Source organism: Triticum aestivum, chromosome 2D (genome assembly GCF_018294505.1).
Source record: "Triticum aestivum cultivar Chinese Spring chromosome 2D, IWGSC CS RefSeq v2.1, whole genome shotgun sequence".
NCBI lineage: Eukaryota > Viridiplantae > Streptophyta > Magnoliopsida > Poales > Poaceae > Triticum > Triticum aestivum.
The window spans coordinates 533,623,098-533,647,613 of NC_057799.1; positions in this window are offsets into that span (position 1 = coordinate 533,623,098).

The window sequence follows — 24,516 nt, forward strand, 5'->3', positions numbered from 1 at the left end:
AGCTTACAGATCACTACATGCAAGTGTTGATGAAGCCACTGAAGCCCGGTCAAGCCCCAAGGACCAAATTCCTCATGAAGGAATTATTGTATGTGCCTCGGACTGTCTATCACATTCTGACGAAGACTTTGAGTCCAATCAAAGGCCACGACTCAAATGATGAAGAGGTCGTTGGCAACATGAAGAATCTGCTCTTCAACATCATTCATGGCGTTCCTGTCAACTACAATGATTTCTTCATGAGGACTCTGGCCAATGTTGCATTATCTCCATTTGAGTTGAAGCCTTACGCTCCCTGGATTATGAGATTCCTCAGAACAAGGTCTTCACTCAACTACAAGGCTGACACACTCAACCATGGCAGCTACTTCCCCCATTGAAGTCCTCAAACGGACATTTTCCTCAGCTGATGAAAAGGGCAAGGCCACTGCTATTTTTGATGAAGGCATTCGTCCATTGGATGGTCGGTTCCGCAAAGCTGCATCTTACTCCACCAATGATGACTCTGCCACTCATGACTCTGCCGCCAATGCCTCAAAGCAAAATCCTCAAGGCACAACTCCAAGGGTGATGACTGATCGTGAGCTTCTCCTCAGTCTTCACCAGAAGGTCGATCGCAACCACAAATGGGTTAAGCGTCAGTTTGGTTCAATTCTTCACAACATGACTGCTACACACAATGCAGTGAAGAAGAACCACTACTACCTCCATGAAGTCTTCGGTCGCACCTGGGCTGTTCTGTCTCATCTTTATGGTGAAGAAGATCTGAAGCAAATGGGTCTCAAGCAGGACTTTGACTGGTCTCAGCCACCAGCGAAGAAATTCAAGAAAGTCAAAGTTCCTTCCTTGGTGGCCAGCTCATATTATTCATCGCGTGACACGGATGAACATGAAGATTTGGACGACACTGCGGCAGGCCCTACTACAACAACCGACCCCAACAATGCTGGCGCTCCTCCATCAACATGATATTCTTCAGGGGCGTTAGTCCTCATTTTTCGATCCCTTTTGGTCATTCGATGACAAAGGGGGAGAAATTTGAGTTAGTCTTCAAATGGGTCTCTATATATGGGCGTTTTTTGCTAAGTTACAACTCTCGTTCTTTTGAAGACTTTATTGGATCGAGTTGTAATCTTAAACCCGATGGTGGTCTAATACTTTTGATGTGTTCTTCTGCATGCTTATTCCTCATATATGTTAATGCACGCATGCTGAATTACATTAGTCACCATATTTCATCATGCATTTCAAATTCTTCATATCATATGTTAAATGCGTGTATGAATTACAAGATATAGGGGGAGATCTCCATGATTCTACTCTTCAAGTGTGCATTGCTTCAAAAGCAAATTCCTCACTATGCACATCTTCAGGGGGAGTTCTTCTATATCTTGCAATCAAATTCCTCAATATCAGTATTTACACTTCATATATTTTATACCCGTTGAAAACTTAACCTATATTGTCATCAATCACCAAAAAGGGGGAGATTGTAAGTGCATCTAGTGCCCCTTAGTGATTTTGGTGTATTGAAGACTTATAGGTTAAGGGACTAATGCGTTTGTGAGTGTACACAGGTCTATAAGTCTATGAGGAGTTTGATATTTACAGAGAAAGTCGACCCCTAAAAATGAATGTCTTCGACTGAAGACTTTGGATTTCTGAAGACTTTCTGAAGACTTTGAAAGTGAAGAAATTGGTGTGACCATGAAGACTTGGTATTCATGCGAGGAACATGAAGCGTGAAGACTTTTGTTTTCGTAGTTTCATTTTCTCTTTCTTGAGTCATAGGAAACACCGTACTGTTAAAGGGGGTCGAGGAAATACTAAGGAAAATTTCCAAGTGATGCTCATCTCAAAATCCTACACCTACCAATCCCTTCGAGTGAAGCCATTGGAAATCTCATACAGTTCAGTCAATTTCTTCAGTGACAGAGACGAAGTTCTTCTGGTCTCTGAGGAATTTGTTCTGACTGAGGAGTTAGGAATTCGCCAGTGCGGATTGCCTACAAGTGAGGAACATGATAGCCCTGAGGAATTTGATAGTCAAATTTCCGACCGTTGCTGTGCTATGCGCCAGCTGTCCCAAAATATCTACCCACCTAACGGTCATATCATTGAAGGGCATTTATGTCTTATCATGTCGGGCTGCTCCCTAGGCTATAAATAGCCGCCCCCTACAACCACTAGCTGGTTGGCTGCTCCGAGAGAAACTGACACTTGTCATTTGAGAGCATCCCATCCTCCGAGGACTTTGAGCGAAAATCATCAAGTGAGGAAAACCCAAACCCAAACACCTACAAACCCAAAGTGATTGAGCATCACTGAAGAGATTGATCCTGCGTGGATCCGACGCTTGTTACCTTTGAAGACTGTGCATCTTCCAGACGGTTAGGCGTCATGGTCTAGAGCATCCAAGAGGAAATTGTGGATCGCCGAGTGACCGAGTTTGTGAAGGTTTGGAAGTCACCTGAAGACTTACCACGAGTGATTGGGCGAGGTCTGTGTGACCTTAGCTCAAGGAGAATACGGTGAGGACTGTGTGTCCGGACTGTGTCCTCAGGTTTAAATACCTAGCCGCTCCAACCAGACGTACAACTGTCACAGCAGTTGGAACTGGTCTACCAAATCATTGTCTTCACCAAGCCTACTGGTTCTATTTCCTCAACTCTTCATTTCCTCATTACTGTGTTGTGTGCTTGTTCATATCTGTTTGAAGACTTTGACTGAAGACTTTCTCAATTTCCTCAGTTCAATTTCTTCAGTCTGTTTGTCTTCATCCTGTTTATCCTGTGTTTACGCTTTCTGTACTCTGTGCTTGTTTTCATTTCATCATGATGACCATGCTTATGTTCTGTTATGTTTGCATCTGAGTACTTATTCCGCTACATGTAGTTCATCACTTAGGAATTTCCTCACCCTGAAATTCCTCAGTGAAGAATTCATAAAAATCACCTATTCACCCCCCTCTAGTCGATTTAACGCACTTTCAGTTATAGTGGCAACCAATTCACATGTTAAGGTTCAAACAATGAACTCTCTTCAAACTCAACATCCTATGTTCTTAGTCACCAAGCAATTGCAATTCAACTTATTCAACAGAGTTTAAGTAAGAGCTCCACATACTCAACCATCATATAGTCTTCTATGATTGCTAACACTCACCGCATACACATGAGAAAAATGTTTCAACCAGACACATAGAAAGATAGGGGCTTATTGTTTTGCGTCCCAACGTATTCACCTCAAGGGTGATGTCAACAATAATAACTCATGCTACCCATATTCAACTGGACATATGTGCCTAGATCTTTCCTCACCACATGATGCTTGTCAAAAGAGAAAAATAAAAAGGAATAGAGAGAAAAACTTTGACTCTTTGCATAAAAGTAAATACCAAAAAGTAAAAGATAGACCCTTCGCAGAGGGAAGCAGAGGTTGCCATGCGCTTATTTGTTTGTATGCTCAACCCCTTAGTGCAAAAGAATGTCACGTTATATTGCCCCTTATGATAGCTACCTTTATTATGCAGTCCGTCGCTTTTATTGCTTTGCCATCACAAGTTCGTACAACGCTCAATTTTCTCTTACACTAAATGATCTAATACTTTTAGAAGCAATTTTTATTGCCTTATTGCATCGATGACAACTTACTTGAAGGATCTTGCTCAATCCTTAGGTAGGTATGGTGGACTCTTGAAAATAAGATTTGGGTTTAAGGGTTTTTGGATGCACAAGCAGTATCTCTATTTGGTGCGGAATTTTTGGCTAGCAAAGATGGGGGGCAAGCACCACATGTTGAAGGATCTATGACAATATAACTTCTATGTGAATATGAACAAACATAAATCATTACGTTGTCTTCCTTGTCCAACGTCAATAATTTTGGCATATAATATTTTGATGGGGGCTCACAATCACAAAAGATTTCCAGGATAGTGTATTTGCATGTGAAAGTTCTCTTCCTTATACTAATTATTCGTGAATTGCTTGTGTGACTAAAATTGTGATTGTAAAGCCTCAAAAGATTTCACTTTCTAAACCCAATGTGAAGCTACCACTAGGCATGATAAGATATCCACTTCATGACATTCAATTTATTCAACAATTTACTCATGGGATATAAGTGAAGCACAAGAGTAAATGACATAGAAAAGGGCTTCGTTGACGGGATGTGAATGCCGCTTACTTAGCCTCCTTGGCAACTATTTGAGGACTCTATTTTATTTAAAAAAAATTCAGATCTAAGTATTTTATTAAAACAACAAGTAAAACAAAAATAAAATGACATTCTAAGAATAGCGCAACTCATGTGAAGAAGCAAAAACTTAGGCTCAACCGATACTAACCGATAATTTTTGAAGAAGAAAGGTGGGATGCCTACCGGGGCATCCCCAAGCTTAGATGCTTGAGACTTCTTTAATATTATCTTGGGATGCCTTGGGAATCCCCAAGCTTTAGCTTTGGTGTCTCCTTAATTCTTCTCATATCACGGTTTTCCTAAATCTCAAAAGCTTCATCCTCACAAAACTCAACAAGAACTCGTGAGATAAGTTAGTATAAACTAATGCAAAAACCTTATCAATCTCTACTGTAGCAAATCACTAAAATTATTATTCAACATTGCATACTAAACGCCTCTGCATATTTAATACTCCTATCCTCAAATAGATTCATTAAACAAGCAAGCATATGCAAACAATGCAAACATAACAGCAATATGCCAAAACAGTACAGTCTGTAAAGAATGCAAGAGTATCAATACTTATTCAACTCCAAAAATTATGAAATTCTACCACACTGTAGAAAATTTATCAGAGCTTATTATGCAAAAAGTTTCAGCATTTTATCACATTCCTACTTTCCTCGGGAATTTTTGCAACATCGATAAACTTTCTGTTTTGAAACAGCAACATGTAGACTTGCAAAATAAGCATGGCAAAGGCTATACTTGACATTTTTATTGAAATAAAATATGCAAAACATTATTATAAATAACAGAAAGCAAATCCTAACAAAATAAAATGATGCTCCAAGCAAAACACATATCATGTGACGAATGAAAACATAGCTCCAAGTGAGGTTACGGATAATGTTGGAGACGAAAGAGGGGATGCCTTCCGGGGCATCCCCAAGCTTAGTTGCTTGGATCTTCCTTGAATATTACCTTGGGGTGCCTTATGCATCCCCAAGCTTAGGGTCTTGTCACTCCTTATTCTCCTCATATCGACATCTCACCCAAAACTTGAAAACTTCAATCACACAAAACTTAACGGAACTTTGTGAGATAGGTTAGTATGATAAAGAGCAAACCATTTCAGTTTTGGTACTGTAAAAGACAAGATTCATAATTGTTGTCACACAATTCCTACTGTAGCATATCATTAACATAATTTATATTGAGCAATATAAGCCATAGAAACTAGAAAGCAAGCAAACTATGCATTGAAAACAGAATCTGTCAAAAAAAGAACAGTCTGTAATGATCTGGATAACTACCATACTTATGCTACTCCAAAAATTCTGAAAAAATACGAAAACCTGGGTAATGCGTATATCTATCACCTGTAAAAAATTCAGATCAAAATCACGTTCCAGTGAATTTTCAAAATTCCTGGACTGAGCGCAAAAGTTTATGTTTTTGGACAGAATCAAGTCAACTATCATCCACACTATCCCAAAGGCTTTACTTGGTACTTTATTGAAACAAAAGCTATAAAACATGATTACTATAGTAGCTTAATCATGTTAACACACAAAAACAGTAGGGATAAATGTTGGTTTGTCTGCCAACAAGCGCTTTTCTTTAATGCCTTTTTAGCTAGGCATGATGATTTCAATGATGCTCACATAAAAGTAAAGAATTGAAACATAACGGGAGCATCATGAAGCATATGACTAGCACATTTAAGTCTAACCCACTTCCTATGCTTAAGGATTTTGTGATGAAACAATTTATGGGAACAAGAATCAACTAGCATAGGAAGGCAAAACAAGCACAACTTCAAGATTTTCAACACACAGAGAGGAAACTTGATATTGTTGCAACACCTACAAGCATATGTTCCTCTCTCATAGCAATTTTAAGTAGCATCATGAATGAATTAAACAATATAACTATCGCATAAATCATTCTTTTCATGATCTACAAGCATAAATTTTTTATTACTCTCCACATAAACAAATTTCTTCTCATCAATAGTGGTGGGAGCAAACTCAACAAAATAACTATCATGAGATTGAAAATTAAAATCATGATGACAAGTTTCATGGTTATCATTATTCAATCATCATGATTCAATATTGCATACATGTCATCACCATAATCATCATATATAGGAACTTTGTTGTCATAATCAATTGCAACCTCCTCCAAAATAGTGGATTCATCATTAAATAAAGTCATGACCTCTCCAAATCCACTTTCATCAATATAATCATCATAAATAGGAGGCATGCAATCATCATAACAAATTTTCTCATCAAAACTTGGGGGACTAAAAATATCATCTTCATCAAACATAGCATCTCCAAGCTTATGGCTTTGCATATCATTAGCATCATGGATATTCAAAGATTTCATACTAACAACATTGCAATCATGCTCATCATTCATGGATTCTATGCAAAACATCTTATATCATTCTTATTCTAACAATTGAGCAAAATTTTCCTTTCCAACATTTTCACAAAAGACATTATCAAGATGAATAATATGAGGCAACCTCAATTCCATTTTTTGTAATTTTCTTTTTGTAAACCAAACTAGTGATAAAACAAGAAACTAAAAGATTCGATTGCAAGATCTAAAGATATACCTTCAAGCACTCACCTCCCCGGCAACGGCGCCAGAAAAGAGCTTGATGCCTACTATGCAACTTTATTCTTGTAGACTCGTGTTGGGCTTCCAAGCGCAGAGTTTTGTAGGACAGCAGCAATTTTCCCTCAAGTGGATGACCTAAGGTTTATGAATCCGTGGGAGGCGTAGGATGAAGAAAGTCTCTCTCAAACGACCCTGCAACCAAATACAAGAAATCTCTTGTGTCCCCAACACACCCAATACAATAGCAAATTGTATAGGTGCACTACTTCGGCGAAGAGATGGTGATAAAAGTGTAATACTGATGGTAGAAATATATTTTTATAATCTGAATAAATAAAAACAGCAAGTTACAAATAGTAAACGGGCACAAAAACGGTATTGCAATGCTGGAAAATGAGGCCTAGGGTCCGTATTTTCACTAGTGCAATCTCTAAACAATGCTAATATAATTGGATCATATAACCACCCCTCAAAGTGCAACGAAGAATCACTCCAAAGTTCCTATCTAGCGGAGAACATAAGACGGAATTGTTTGTAGGGTACGAAACCACCTCAAAGCTATTCTTTCCGGTCAATCTATCCTAGAGTTCGTACTAAAATAACATGAAGCTATTCTTTCCGATCGATCTAACCAAGAGTTCGTACTAAAATAACACCAAAGCAAATTCAGATTCACAATATTCAATCCAACAGAAAGAACTTCAAAGAGTGCCCCAAGATTTCTACCGGAGAAACAAAGACAAGAACATGTATCAACCCCTATGCATAGATTACCCCAATGTCACCTCAAGAATCCGCGAGTTGAGTGCCAAAACATATATCAAGTGAATCAATACGATACCCCATTGTCACCACGAGTATTCAATTGCAAGACATATATCAAGTGTTTTGAAATCCATAAAGGTATTCAATTCGATAACAACGAAATCTCAAAGGGAAAAACTCAATTCATCACAACAAGATAGAGAGGGGAAAATACCATATGATCCGACTATATTAACAAAGCCCGCGATACATCTAAATCATGACATCTCAAGAACACGAGAGAGAGAGAGAGAGAGAGAGAGATTAAACACATAGCTACTGGTACAAACCCTCATCCCCGAGGGTGGACTACTCCCTCCTCATCGTGGTGGCCGCCAGGATGATGAAGATGGCCACCGAAGATGATTCCCCCTCCGGCAGGGTGCCGGAACAGGGTCTAGATTGATTTTCGGTGGCTACAGAGCCTTGCGGCGGCAGAACTTCTGACCTAGGTTAACCCCGATGGGTTTCGGAATATTTGGGAATTTATAGTGCAAAGAGGGGGTGCGGGAGGCCACCGAGGCGGGCACAACCCACCTGGGCGCGCCAGGGGGCCCTGGTGCGCCCTGGTGGGTTGTGCCCCCCTCGGGGCACCCCCAGGTGCTGCTCTAGCCCAATGGGTGTCTTCTGGTCCATAAAAAATCTCCGTGGAGTTTCATTGCGTTTGGACTCCGTTTGGTATTGATTTCCTGCACTGGGTCAATAGGTTAGTCCCAAAAAATGATATAAAGTTGCTATGAAATGATTGTAAAACATCCAAGAATGATAAAATAACAGCATGAATACTTCATAAATTATAGATACGTTGGAGACGTATCAAGGCCTCTCCCAGGGCGCGCCACCCTTGCCCCGCCCCTGGTTTTGAGATGTGTCCCCTGCATGCGGCGCCCCCTCTGGCCGCTTCACTGGCGCCCCCGGCGCCTCTCCTTCCTGCGGCCTCGGCTCCTGCGGTTCCGGCTCCAGCTGCGGCCCCGCCGCCCCGACTTTGGCAGTGGCCCCCGCGGCCTCGGTCCCGGCGCCCGCGGTCCCAGCGCCCGCAGCCGAGTCTCCCGCGGCCGGTCTGGTCACCCGCGGCCGTGCGTACGTTTTTCGCCCGAGTTCGCGCTACACCTCCGATGACTACGTCCACACGACATCCACCTCTGCGCCATCGCCGCTGCCGTCCTCCGTTTGAGCCGCTCTTCGTGACCCGCTTTGGATGGTTGTGATGCAAGAGGAGTTTGACGCCCTGCAGCGCAACCGGGCGTGGCAGTTTGTTCCCTGTCCCCGGCACACCAACGTGATTACCGGGAAGTGGGTCTTCAAACACAAGCTCCGTCCTGATGGTACCCTTGATCGCTACAAAGCGCGCTGGGTTGTTCGTGGCTTCCGGCAGCGTGCTGGTATCCACTTCACCTACACCTTCGCTCCGGTCGTTAAGCCCAGCACGATCCACACGGTTCTCCACCTTGCGGTCTCCCTTACTTGGCCGGTGCACCAGATGGACGTCTCCAACGCCTTCCTTCATGGTCACCTCGAGGAGCAAGTCTTCTGCCAGCAGCCCACGGGGTTCGTTGATCCCGCACTCCCCGACCACGTGTGCCTGCTTTCGCGGTCCTTGTACGGGCTCAAGCAGGCTCCGCGCACTTGGTACCAGCGCATCGCAGAGTTTCTACACCAGCTCGGGTTCCGCTCTACTCGCTCGGACGCATCGCTCTTCGTCTATCAGCAGGCCTCCGACACGGCCTACTTTCTACTCTATGTCGACGACATCATCCTGACGGCATGCATGATACGTCCATTTTGCATCATGTTTTCTTACTGCTATTTATAATATTTTTATCCATAATAATGCTTTTTGGAGTAATTCTAATGCCTTTTCTCTCATAACTTGCAAGGTATACACCAAGGGGGAGAATTCCGGCAACTGGAAATCTGGACCTGGAAAAGCTACGTCAGGCCACCTATTCTGCACAACTCCAAACAAGCTGAAACTTCACGGAAATTTTTTATGGATTATTCAAGAATTATTGGAGCAAATAACTACCAGAGGGGGCCCACCAGGTGGGCACAACCCACCTGGGCGCGCCAGGGAGCCCAGGCGCGCCCTGGTGGGTTGTGCCCTCCTCGGCCCACCTCCGGTGCCCATCTTCTGGTATATAGGTCATTTTGACCTAGAAAAAAATATAAGGAGAGGACTTTTGGGACGGAGCGCCGCCGTCTCGAGGCGGAACTTGGGCAGGAGCAGTTTTGCCCTTCGGCGTAGCGATTCCGCCGAGGGAACTTCCCTCCTGGAGGGGGAAATCATCGTCATCATCATCACCAACAACTCTCCCATCTTGGGGAGGGCAATCTCCATCGACATCTTCAACAGCACCATCTCATCTCAAACCCTAGTTCATCTCTTGTGTTCAATCTTGTTACTGGAACTATAGATTGGTGCTTGTGGGTGACTAGTAGTGTTGATTACATCTTGTAGTTGATTACTATATGATTTATTTGGTGGAAGATTATATGTTCAGATCCAATATGCTATCTAATACTCCTATGATCATGAGCATGTTTATCATTTGTGAGTAGTTACTTTTGTTCTTGAGGTCACGGGAGAAATCATGTCGCAAGTAATCATGTGAACTTGATATGTGTTTGATATTTTGATAGTATGTATGTTGTGATTCCCTTAGTGGTGTCATGTGAACGTCGACTACATGACACTTCACCATATTTTGGGTCTAAGGGAATGCATTGTGGACTAGCAATTAGATGATGGGTTGCGAGAGTGACAGAAGCTTAAACCCCAGTTTATGCGCTATTCCGTAAGGGACCGATTGGATCCAAAAGTTTAATGCTATGGTTAGAATTTATTCTTAATACTTTTCTCGTAGTTGCGGATGCTTGCGGGAGGGTTAATCACAAGTAGGAGTTTGTTCAAGTAAGAACAACACCTAAGCACCGGTCCACCCACATATCAAATTATCAAAATAGCGAACACAAATCGAACCAACATGATGAAAGTGACTAGATGAAATTCCCGTGTACCCTCAAGAGAACTTTGCTTATCATAAGAGACCGTTTTGGCCTGTCCTTTGCCTCAAAAGGATTGGTATACCTTGCTGCACCTTTGTTACTACTATCTTCACTTGCTCATTACAAATTATCTTGCAATCAAACTACTCCACTACTTACAATTTCAGCACTAGCACACATTACCTTACTAAAAACTACTTGTCATTTCCTTCAGCTCCTCGTTGGGTTCGACACTATTACTTATCGAAAAGAGCTACAATTGATCCCCTACACTTGTGGGTCATCAAGGCTATTTTCTGGTGCCGTTGCCGGGGAGTGAAGCGCCTTTGGTAAGTGGAATTTGGTAAGGAAACATATATATAGTGTGCTGAAATTTCTTGTCACCTGTTACTATGGAAAACAATCCTTTGAGGGGTTTGTTCGGGGTATCTCACGTCGTATAGAACCACAATTAGCTACCCCTCAACCTACTGCACCTACTGAAAATATTGAATATGAAATTCCTTCGGGTATGATAGAACAACTGCTAGCTAATCCTGATGCAGGAGACGGAACCGAACATCCTGATATGAATTTGATATATGTAGAACAAATTTGTGGATTGTTTAAGCTTGCAGGTTTACCCAGGGATGAAGTTATGAACAAGGTTTTCCCTTTATCTTTGAAGGGAAAAGCATTGGCATGGTATAGGCTATGCGATGATATTGGATCATGGAATTGGAATCGTTTGAAATTGGAGTTTCATCAAAAAAAATTATCCTATGCATCTAGTTCATTTTGATCGGAATTATATATATAATTTTTGGCCTCGTGAAGGAGAAATTATCGATCTAGCTTGGGGGAGGCTTAAGTAAATGTCATATTCATGCCCCAATCATGAGCTCTCAAGAGAAATTATTATTCAGAACTTTTATGCTCGGCTTTCTCGTAATGATCAAACCATGCTTGATACTTCTTGTGCTGGTTCTTTTATGAAGACTATTGAATTCTGGTGGGATCTTTTGGAAAGAATTAAACAAAACTCTGAAGATTGGGAACTCGACGAAGGTAAAGAGTCATGTATTAAACTTAAGTATGATTGTGTTAAGTCTTTTATGGATACCGATGCTTTTCAAAAGTTTATCACTAAATATGGACTTGACTCTGATAGCCTCCTTTTGTGAATCATTTGCTACTCATGTTGAACTCCCTAAGGAGAAGTGGTTTAAATATCACCCACCTATTAAAGAAGAAATTAAAGAACCGGTACCAGTTAAAGAAGAAACTATACTTTATAATGTTGATCCAGTTGTCCCTTTTGCTTATATTGAGAAACCACCTTTTCCTGCTAGGATAAAGGAACATGCTAAAGTTTCAACTGTGGTTAACAAAATCCATATTTGGACACCTAAACCCGATGAACAAATTAAAGTAGAACCTAGCATAGCTATGGTTAAAGATCTCTTAGAAGAAGACATAGATGGGCATATTATTTATTTTTGTGAAGAAGCTGCTAGAATTGCTAAACCCGATAAAAGGGACAAACATAGACCTGTTGTGGGCATGCCTGTCATTTTAGTTAAAATAGGAGGTCACTGTTATCATGGTTTATGTGACATGGGTGCTAGTGTGAGTGCTATTCCTTACACCTTATATCAAGAAATTATGAAAGACATAGCACCTGCAGAATTATAAGAAATAGATGTTACTATTAAACTTGCTAATAGAGACACCATATCACCATTTGGGATTGTTAGAGATGTTGAAGTTTTGTGTGGGAAAATAAAATACCCTACTGATTTTCTTGTTCTTGGTTCTCCACAAGATGATTTCTGTCCCATTATCTTTGGTAGACCTTTCTTGAACACAGTTAATGCTAAGATAGATTGTATGAAACAAACTGTCGGTGTTAGCTTTGGTGATGAGTCTCATGAGTTTAATTTTTCCAAGTTTAGTAGAAATCTTCATGAAAAAGAATTGCCTTGTAAGGATGAATTAATTGGTCTTGCTTCTATTGCTGTGCCACCTACTGATCCATTAGAACAATATTTGCTAGATCATGAAAATGATTTACATATGCATGCAAGGAATGAAATAGATAAGATTTTCTTTGAACAACGTCCTCTGCTTAAACACAATTTGCCTATTGAAACTTTAGGAGGTCCTCCTCCACCTAAAGGTGATCCTGTGTTTGAATTAAAACAATTGCTAGACACTTTGAAATATGCTTATATTGATGAAAAGAAAATATATCCTGTTATTATCAGCGCTAACCTTTCAGAACATGAAGAAGAAAGATCATTGAATGTTCTAAGGAAGCACCGAGCTGCTATCGGATATACTCTTGATGATTTAAAGGGCATTAGTCCCACTCTGTTTCAGCACAAAATTAATATGGAACCTGATGCTAAACCCGTTGTTGATCACCAACGTCGGTTAAATCCGAAGATGAAAGAGGTGGTAAGAACAGAAATATTAAAACTTCTGGAAGCAGGTATAATCTATCCTATAGCTGACAGTAGATGGGTAAGTCCTGTTCATTGTGTCCCTAAGAAAGGAGGTATTACTGTCGTTCCTAATGATAAGAATGAACTCATTCCACAAAGAATTGTTACAGGCTATAGAATGGTAATTGATTATAGAAAATTAAATAAAGCAACTAGAAAAGATCATTACCCTTTGCCTTTTATTGATCAAATGCTTGAAAGATTATCTAAGCACACACACTTTTGCTTCCTTGATGGATATTCTGGCTTTTCACAAATACCTGTTTCTCAACCTGATCAAGAAAAGACTAGTTTTACTTGTCCCTTTGGAACCTATGCTTATAGACGTATGCCTCTTGGTTTATGTAATGCACATGCTACCTTTCAAAGATGTATGGCTACTATATTCTCTGATTTTTGTGAAAAGATTGTTGAGGTTTTCATGGATGACTTTTCTTTTTATGGGAAATCTTTTGATGATTGTTTAAGCAATCTTGAGCGAGTTTTGCAGAGATGTGAACAAACAAATCTTGTCTCGAATTGGGAGAAGTGCCACTTTATGGTAAATGAAGGCATTGTCTTGGGTCATAAAATTTCTGAAAGAGGTATTGAAGTGGGCCAAGCTAAGGTTGATGCAATTGAGAAAATGCCATATCCTAAAGATATAAAAGGTATTCATAGTTTCCTGGGTCATGCTGGTTTCTATAGGATTTTTGTAAAGGACTTCTCTAAAATTTCTAGGCCTCTCACTAATCTTTTGCAGAAGGATATTCATTTTGTTTTTGATGATGATTGTTTAGAAGCCTTTGCAACACTCAAGAAAGCTTTAATTTCTGCACCTATTGTTCAACCACCTGATCGAAACTTGCCTTTTGAAATTATGTGTGATGCTAGTGATTATGCTGTTGGTGCTGTTCTCGGACAGAGAGTTGATAAAAAATTGAATGTTATTCATTATGCTAGTAAAACTCTAGACAGTGCTCAAAGAAATTATGCTACTACTGAGAAGGAGTTCTTAGCAGTGGTGTTTGCTTGTGATAAATTTATACCTTATATTGTTGATTCTGAAGTAACTATTCACACAGACCATGCTGCTATTAAATATCTTATGGAATAGAAATATGCTAAACCTAGACTTATTCGTTGGGTTCTTTTGCTATAAGAATTTGATTTGCATATCATTGATAGAAAAGGAGCTGAGAACCCCGTAGTTGATAACTTGTCTAGGCTTGAATGTGCTTGTTGACCCACTTCCTATTGATGATAGTTTTCCTGATGAGCAGTTAGCTATAATAAATGTTTCTCATAGTACTCCTTGGTATGCTGATTATGCTAACTACATTGCTGCTAAATATTTACCACCTAGCTTTACATACCAACAAAACAAAAAATTCTTCTATGATTTAAGACATTACTTTTGGGATGACCCACATCTTTATAAGGAAGGAGTAGATGGTATTATTAGACGTTGTGTACCTGAGCATGAACAGGGACAAATCCTATGGAAATGTCACTCCGAAGCTTATGGAGGGCATCATGCTGGAGATAGAACTGCTCATAAGGTATTGCAGTCTGGATTTTATTGGCCTACTCTTTTCAAGGATGCCCGTAAGTTTGTCTCATCTTGTGATGAATGCCAAAGAATAGGTAATATCGGTAAGCGTCAAGAAATGCCTATGAATTATTCACTTGCTGTTGAACCATTTGATGTTTGGGGATTTGATTACATGGGACCTTTTCCTTCCTCTAATGGGTATACACATATTTTGGTTGCTGTTGATTATGTTACTAAGTGGGTAGAAGCTATTCCAACTAGTAGTGCTGATCACAACACCTCTATTAAAATGCTTAAGGAAGTTATTTTCCCAAGGTTTGGAGTCCCTAGATATTTAATGACTGATTGTGGTTCACACTTTATTCATGGTGCTTTTCATAAAATTCTTGCCAAGTATGATGTTAACCATAGAATTGCATCACCCTATCACCCTCAGTCTAGTGGTCAAGTTGAACTTAGCAATAGATAAATAAAATTAATTTTGCAAAAGACTGTCTATAGGTCCAGGAAAAATTGGTCTAAGAAATTAGATGATGCACTTTGGGCTTATAGAACATCATATAAAAATCCTATGGGTACGTCGCCTTATAAAATGGTTTATGGAAAAGCTTGTCATTTGCCTCTTGAGTTAGAACATAAAGCATATTGGGCAGTTAAAGAACTCAATTATGATTTCAAACTTGCTGGTGAAAAGAGGCTATTTGATATAAGCTCTTTGGATGAATGGAGAACCCAAGCTTATGAAAATGCAAAATTATTCAAAGAAAAAGTTAAAAGATTGCATGACAAAAGAATTCAAAAGCGTGAGTTTAAAGTCAGAGAATATGTTCTTTTGTACAACTCTCGTTTCAGATTCTTTGCAGGAAAACTCCTCTCAAAATGGGAAGGCCCATATGTCATCGAGGAGGTTTACCGGTCAAGAGCCATCAAAATAAATAATTCCGAAGGTACTACCCAAAGTGTAACGCCCGGATAATTAGGCTACAGTAAAACTCTCTTGATGATGCCATGTCATCTCTGTTACTGTTGCTAATCAAGTGTTAGTTCAAAACATTTCAAATTCAAAAAAATGAATTAGTGACAAACACCCAAAGTTTTCAAAAGTCAAAACAAAAATGTTCGGTGGGTGCCAAATATTGCACTGGTAATTATTGTGGAGAAAACATTTTTTTAGAAAGTGCCTAAGTATTTTAAAGTGAGATGAAGCAGAAAAGAAAAATAAAGAAAAGAAAAGAAAAAGAACCCCTCCCACTGGAGCAGGCGGCCCAGCTCATAGGCCAGACCGGCCCACCTGGCCCAGCTTGCCAACCGCCGGCCCAGCCCCCATGCCTCTCTCCCTTCCCTGTTCCCCCGACCCGGGTCGGAACAGGGGCGCGTCGCCACCGTACCCCCCTCACCGGCGTCGAGGAGAGGATAAGGCCGCCACGCCCCCGCCTCCTCGATTCCGCCTCCCACTCACCCCCACTCTCGCCCTCGATTCCTCCGCCTCTCCCTCTCCCCTCAGATCCACCTCACCACTCCCCCTCGTTCCCCCACCGCAACCGAGCGCCGCCATGGCCTCGCCGCCATAGAACTCGCGGCCACCGCGACCTTCGCGCCTCTCCGACGTGTCCGCTCGCTCCGCCTCCCTCGACTACGCCTCCCCGTCAAGCCGCAGGACGCCGGGCACCCTCGAACGCTGCCCCGGCCTCGTCTTCTTCCTCGGTTCCCCGGCGCGTCTCCGACGAGCGCCGTCGACTCTGCAGCTCCTAAAACCCCAAGGGCCTTTCGTGTGTGCCGCTCGGTGAGCTCCACCCCTCCTGCTCTCCGTTTGCTCTCTCGCACGCCCTAGCTAGCTGCCGCCGAAGCGCCCGAGCGCAGCGCCGCGGAGCTCATCGCCGACGAGTCTCCGGTGACCAAATGGTCACGGGCGTGTTGCCATTGAACTCGCCGCGTCGAGTAGGGCCCGACTAGACCTCCCGTTTGCCCAATAGCACGCCACATCGCCGTTGCCGTTGCTCGCCCGAAACACCCCGCCGCCGGCGACGTCGTACTGCTCGTCTTCAGCCACCCCCGTGCCTGCGACCACCGCCACTCGACGCGCGCTATCGTGTGCGTTCGAACACACCCAACCGCGCGTAAAACCGTGCCCCATACCGCCATTTGCCCTCACGCCTGACTCCGGCCGTCCGCCGATGTGCTCACCGCCGTCGCTTCCGGCCACCTCCGGCCACGCCACCGCCACCACTAGACGCGGGGCACTCTCCTCATTCGAACGCAAGAGACGGCGCTTGTTTTGGTGCCCCGTAGGCGAAACCCGACGCTCGCCGACGTTCGGCCGCTGCGCGCGAGCTCGCCGGAGCTACTCTGGCGGCTCCGCTGAGCTGGCAAACCTGGGGCAACCCCTGGGTCACTGCCTGGTGGCCCCGTGGGCCCGGCTGGCCCAGTTGACCAGGGTCAACGTGCTGACTTGGCTGGTCCCAGCTGCTGACCAGTGGCCCCCACACTATAAACTAATTAATTAGTTAATCTAATTAATCTGGGCTAATTAGTCACTGACTAATGGGGCCCGCACTTAGTTAATCATAGTTAGTTTAAAACAAATCCATTTCAGCTCTGGCTCAATGACAGGTGGGTCCCACTGGACCCACAAGTCAGTTTTGACTGGTCAACCGACCATTTGACCTGCTGACATCACTCTGATGTCATGCCTGCATCATCGTTCACTGTTCTGGATAATGTTGGATTTAAATAAATAATTAAAATTAGAAAATGATTAAATCTTTAGAAAATCATATAAAATAATCCGTAACTCGGATGAAAATACTTTCTACATGAAAGTTGCTCAGAACGACGAGACGAATCCGGATACGCAGCCCGTTCGTCCGCCACACATCCCTAACATATCGAACTCGCAACTTTCCCCCCCCGGTTCATCTGTCCAAAAATGCGAAACACCGGGAATACTTTCCCGGATGTTTCCCCATTCGCCGGTATCACCTAGTACCGCGTTTGGGCACACCTAGCCTCACGCTTTGTCATGTCATGCATCATTATGCATCTGTTTGCATTGTATTCATTGTTTCTTCCCCCTCTTCTCTCCGGTAGACTACGAGACCGACGCCGCTGCTGGTGCCCCGACCGACTACGCTGTTGGCGACCCCTCCTTGCCAGAGCAATCAGGCAAGCCCCCCCCCCTTGATCACCAGATATCGCCTATTCTTCTCTACACTGCTTGCATTAGAGTAGTGTGGCATGTTACCGCTTTCCGTTAATCCTATCCTGATGCATAGCCTGTCCTTGCTACTACTGTTGTTACCTTTACCTGCAATCCTACATGCTTAGTATAGGATGCTAGTTTTCTATCAGTGGCCCTACATTCTTGTTCGTCTGCTGTGCTATACTATCGGGCCGTGATCACTTGGGCGGTGATCACGGGTATATACTTATATACTCTATACATGATACCTATGGTGACTAAAGTCGGGTCGGCTCGTAGGAGTACCCGCGAGTGGATCTTGTGGCGGAGCGACAGGGCAGGTTGAGGCCACCTAGGAGAGAGGTGGGACTGGCCCTGGACGGCGTCCGCGGTTACTTCAAAATAACATGCTTAACGAGTTCTTGGTATTTGATCTGAGTCTGGCCATTTGGTCTATACGCACTAACCAACTACGCAGGAACAGTTATGGGCACTCGACGTCGTGGTATCAGCCGAAGCCTTCGTGATGTCAGCGACTGAGCGGCGCGTGCCGGATTGGACTGGAACGCCTGCTAGGCTAGGTCTGCTTTCGGCCGCCCTCGCAACGCGCAGGTGTGCAATGGGCGATGGGCCCAGACCCCTGCGCCATAGGATTTAGACCGGCGTGCTGACCTCTCTGTTGTGCCTAGGTGGGGCTGCGGCGTGTTGATCTTCCGAGGCCGGGCATGACCCAGGAAAGTGTGTCCGGCCAAATGGGATCAAGCGTGTTGGGTTATGTGGTTCACCCCTGCAGGGAAGTTTATCTATTCGAATAGCCGTGTCCCTCGGTAAAAGGACGACCCGGAGTTGTACCTTGACCTTATGACAACTCGAACCGGATACTTAATAAAACACACCCTTCCAAGTGCCAGATATAACCCGGTGATCGCTCTCTAACAGGGCGACGAGGAGGGGATCGCCGGGTAGGATTATGCTATGCGATGCTACTTGGAGGACTTCAATCTACTCTCTTCTACATGCTGCAAGATGGAGGCTGCTAGAAGCGTAGTCTTCGACAGGATTAGCTATCCCCCTCTTATTCTGGCATTCTGCAGTTCAGTCCACCGATATGGCCCTTTACACATATACCCATGCATATGTAGTGTAGCTCCTTGCTTGCGAGTACTTTGGATGAGTACTCACGGTTGCTTTTCTCCCTCCTTTCCCCCTTTCCTTTCTACCTGGTTGTCGCAACCAGATGCTGGAGCCCAGGAGCCAGACGCCACCGTCGACGACGACTCCTACTACCCTGGAGGTGCCTACTACTACGTGCAGCCCGCTGACGACGACCAAGAGTAGTTAGGAGGATCCCAGGCAGGAGGCCTGCGCCTCTTTTGATCTATATCCCCGTTTGTGCTAGCCTTCTTAAGGAAAACTTGTTTAACTTATGTCTGTACTCAGATATTGTTGCTTTCGCTGACTCGTCTATGATCTTGCACTTGTATCCGAGCCCTCGAGGCCCCTGGCTTGTATTATGATGCTTGTATGACTTATTTATATTTTAGAGTTGTGTTGTGATATCTTCCCGTGAGTCCCTGATCATGATCGTACACGTTTGCGTGCATGATTAGTGTACGATTGAATCGGGGGTGTCACAAGTTGGTATCAGAGCTGACTGCCTGTAGGAATCCCCCTTCCACACTCCTTGGCCGAAGTCGAGTCTAGACATTACAAAACTTTTACTAACATGGCTGTGTGTCTTACGGGCCCACATCGCCATTGGGTGGTACTAGGATCTTTTACTCCTCGACCTTTACTCTGGGACTCTGAACTCTCTTCTACTCGGGTTAAACGAATTTACTAACTCTAACACTAGGATCCCGTGACCACATTCACCCCAAAGTTGGATAAGCCATAGTTATTTCTTAGAATAGTATTTTGAACAATTCCCACGCTGTCATTTGACTCCTTTGAAACATCTTTGCTTTCAGATGGAACCCATGAGGTAGGTCGTGCGCCACACGACGGCCATTGGTGCCTCGGGATCACCTGCTGTGCTAGCTGAGATAATGACCTATCTGGGTTATCGCTGGCACACTGAGTACACTGTCTACAAGGAGTACCAAGACTTTAACCAGGAGCAGTACCGTGCCATCGTCCACCTCTACTCTCGGGAGTATGACTCCACTACTGTGCTGCACACCGCTCATGGTGTTGGAGTGACCATCGATATGGCTGTCCACGATGCTGCTTATGCTGCTCTGACACGTCTTCGTGGAGAGTATCGGGAGTTGGACACCTCCCCTTTCAGGCACATTGCTATCGCATCTGATGTTGGTGCGGAGGGATACTATACTGCTACCTACTCCACTGTCACCCGAGAGCCCTTCTACCATCAGAACCTGGTTCTGCATGCTGATGGGCTGGATCGAGCTAACCGAGCTCTTCGCCACGAGTTGTACACCACCCGTCAGCACCTTTACCGTGCTCTGACGCTGTTGCACCCCTTTGTCCGATCTAGAGAGCTGCCCCGTTCTGCGATCTACCCAGCCAGGACTGTGATGCCCCAGGGTGTCGGCTGGCCAGATGTGGGAGGCTACTCTCCCGCACTTGGTCCTCTTCTGCCACCTGAGCGTCAGGTTCTGCACCAGAGTATTCGCGGACCCCAGGTTGCTGACGTGGAGTTCCCGATGCGACACTACCAGCTTTCAGGCTACACCTACCTCCACAGTACCTCTTGGGACTGATGTAGGCTTGCTTGTTAGTGTTAGATGCATTCGCCGCGAGCCTGTGTGCCGCCTATGGTGTTTTAGTCTATGTACTGAACTCTGTGTACTGAACTCTATGCATGACCCCTTTTGTAAGTTATGCCGACTACTATGTAGTAGCTATCGTGCTCCTTTCATTATGCATGTTTCATCATGAATGATTCTTGTCTTTGCAAATTTCTCAATGCTGAACTACCCCTGTTATATATTAGCAGGATGGTTAGACCAGGTGGTCGTGGTAGTGGTGGCAATGCCCCACCACCACCTGAGTACATGGCTGGTATGATCCAACAGTTCGAACTGAACCGCCAATTCATGGAAAATATGATGGCTCAGTTTCCTCGCCCCAATATGGACCAGCAGCCAACCCCAGTAACTCTGCAGGATTTCATGCGCCTCAACCCAACTGTGTACCGCAGCTCAACTCAGCCTCTGGATGCTGATGACTGGCTCCGTGACATCACCTATGAGATGGAGTCTGCCGATGTAGCCCCTGCCAGCTATGTCACCTTTGCTTCCTTCTTCCTGAAGGGACCCGTAGCTCAATGGTGGGACAGCCACAGGCGTACTCTGCCAGCTGGAACAATCATCACCTGGCCAGACTTCCAAGCTGCTTTCCGTGCCCGCTTCATTCCTCAGGGAGTCATGGACCGGAAGAAGCGTGAGTTCCGCAACCTCACCCAAGGCAACAAAACTGTTGAAGCTTATCAGCGGGAGTTTCTGGACTTGTCTCGCTATGCTGAAGAGGACATTGCAACTGATGCACGCAGACAGGAGAAGTTCCGTGATGGCCTTCAAGCTGACATCAAGCTCGCACTTCTAGTGCATGACTTTACTGATTTCGCCACCTTGGTGAACAAGACCATCAATGTCGAAACTGGTCTGCAGGAATACCAGAGCTCTCACAGGCGCAACCGTGACACGGGCTCATCTTCGGGCCCGCCCTCGCAGAAGCGTAAGATATGGATTCCCAACAGCATGTACCAGCCAACTGCACCTGCCCCAAGGCAGACCTATGCTGCACCTCGTCTGCCTACTCCTCCAACTAGGCAGCCAAGGCTTCCAGCACCACCACCCCGAGCTCCTGCTTCCACTCCCAATAATGGTTTGTGCTTCAGGTGTGGTCAACCAGGACACCGTGCTAGAGAATGCAACCAGAACCAGAATCAACTGGCCCTTCCAGCAACTGGCCATGGAAGCAACCAGCCCCGCAACAACAATGCCAAGTCCTATGGTTGTGTCCATGCCAACCACGTTGATCTCAATGAAGCTCAAGACCAGCCTGCTACCGTGATGGGTACACTTCTCGTAAATTCAGTACCAGCATCCGTTTTATTTGATACAGGTGCATCACATTCATTCATGTCAGAAGATTTTGCATTCATGCATGGCATTAAAAGCGAAGACATGAATGCTTCACTATTAGTACACACCCCTGCGGGCCAATGTCGAACCTCCATGATTTGCAACGACGTCCCCGTTGAAATCAAAGGACTGGAGTTTCTTGTCTCTCCCATCATACTGAATTCCTGTAGCATTGACATCATTCTAGGAATGAATTGGTTAAAAGCGCATACTGCTTCAATCATTTGCGCCACTAAGACCGTCCATCTGCTACACCCTTCAGATGAAATAGTTACTTACCAAGCTCATCTGGTGCAAAATGCCGAGGCAAGGCTCTATGCATTGAACGCTGCACCACTCGAGGGCATTGAAAACATTCCCGTCGTGCGTGAATTCCTCGACGTCTTTCCTGAAGAACTTCCAGGGATTCCCCCTACTAGAGCTGTCGAATTCAACAGCGACTTGAAACCAGGCACCACTCCTATAGCCAAGCGACCCTACAAGATGCCGCCGCATGAACTCCTTGAGCTTAAGGAGGAAATCGACAAATCTCTTCGCAAAGGATTCATTCGCCCAAGTTGCTCTCCTTGGGGAGCACCTTCTCTCTTTGTCAAGAAGAAGGATGGGACAAACCGATTGGTCCAAGACTACCGTCCTATAAACCAAGCTACCATTCAGAATAAGTGTCCTCTTCCTCGGATCAATGATTTGTATGATCAACTGGCTGGTTCGTCAGTGTTCTCTAAACTCGACTTAAGGTTGGGTTACCACCAGATCCGTGTTCGTGAAGAGGATATCCCAAAGACCGCCTTCGTGACTCGATATGGTTCATACGAGTACACCGTCATGTCTTTCGGTTTAACCAATGCTCCAACCACCTTCTCTCATCTGATGAACTATATATTCATGGATTTCCTCGACAAGTTCGTCGTGGTTTATCTGGATGATATCCTGGTATTTTCCAAGAACGAAGAGGAACATGCTGAACATCTTTGTTTTGTGCTGGAAAAGCTACGAGAGCATCAACTATATGCCAAGTTCTCCAAATGTGAATTCTGAGTACCCGAAGTAACCTATCTTGGGCATGTCATCTCTAAGGATGGTATTGCCGTCAACCCTGAACGAGTCCAGGCTATCCTTGATTGGACTCCTCCCAAGAACGTTAAGCAAGTCAGAAGTTTTCTCGGCCTCGCCAGCTATTGCCGTCGATTCATCGAGAACTTCCCCAAGATCGCCAGGCCTCTGACTAACCTATTGCATAAGGGCGTCAAGTTCCAATGGACAGACAAATGTCAGGAAAGTTTCCAGGCACTCAAAGACAAGTTGACTTCTGCCCCAGTTCTAGCTCCACCTGATACTAAGAAGGACTTCGTCATTTACTGCGACGCTTCCCATCAAGGATTAGGCTGTGTCCTAATGCAAGACCGCAAAGTGATTGCTTATGCCTCTCGGAAATTGCGCCCTCACGAAGAGAACTACCCAGTTCACGACCTCGAACTTGCTGCTGTCATTCATGCGCTGAAGCAGTGGCGACATTACCTTCTCGGTAATCGTTGCGAGATCTTCACTGACCACCAAAGTCTGAAGTATCTGTTTACTCAGCCAGACCTGAACCTCCGTCAGCAGAGATGGATGGAGATTGTTGCAGACTTTGACTTGGGTATTTCCTATACGCCAGGCAAGGCTAATGTAATGGCTGATGCCTTGAGCCGCAAGTCTTACTGCAACCACCTCCAGGTTCACAAAGTTCAGCCCTCGCTTGTTGAAGAATTCAGAAAGCTGAACCTCCATATTGTTCCTCCGGGTGCACTCGCTCCCCCTCCTAAGGAGTTTCGCAAGATGAACCTCCGTGTTGTTTCCCAGGGTTCCCTCAATACCCTGGCTGTCGAACTAGATCTCTTAGACTCCATCAAGAGAACACAGGGATATGACTCTGAAGCCCACAAGATTAAGCGCTACCTCGCAGAAGGAAAGCCCTCATTCTTCACTATTGCTGATGATGGCACTTGTACTTCAAGGGCCGCCTAGTGGTGCCATCTGCAGAGAAAAACCTTTATATGACACAGGAGGTTATGAAAGAAGCTCATGATACGCCTTTGTCTATTCATCCCGGTAGTACAAAGATGTACCAAGATATTCGTCAAAGATTCTGGTGGTCTAATATGAAGCAAGACATTGCTCGTTATGTTGCCGAGTGTGACATTTGCCATCGTATCAAAGCAGAACATCAAAGGCCTGCTGGAACTCTGCAACCTATCTCCATTCCTGAATGGAAATGGGACCATGTCGAGATGGACTTTGTCACTGGATTTCCCAAATCGCAGAAAGGTAATGATGCAATTCTTGTCGTCATTGACCGGCTTTCTAAGGTTGCACATTTTCTGGCAGTCAAAGAAACGATCACTGCTAGTCAGTTGGCAACGCTCTATATGTCCAGGGTTGTTTCACTCCATGGTATCCCATTGGTTATCAGCTCAGACCGTGGCAGCTTATTCACTTCAAGATTCTGGGCAAGTTTCCAAGAAGCTATGGGAACTCATCTGTCATTCAGTACTGCTTTTCATCCTCAGTCGCAAGGGCAAGTTGAACGTGTCA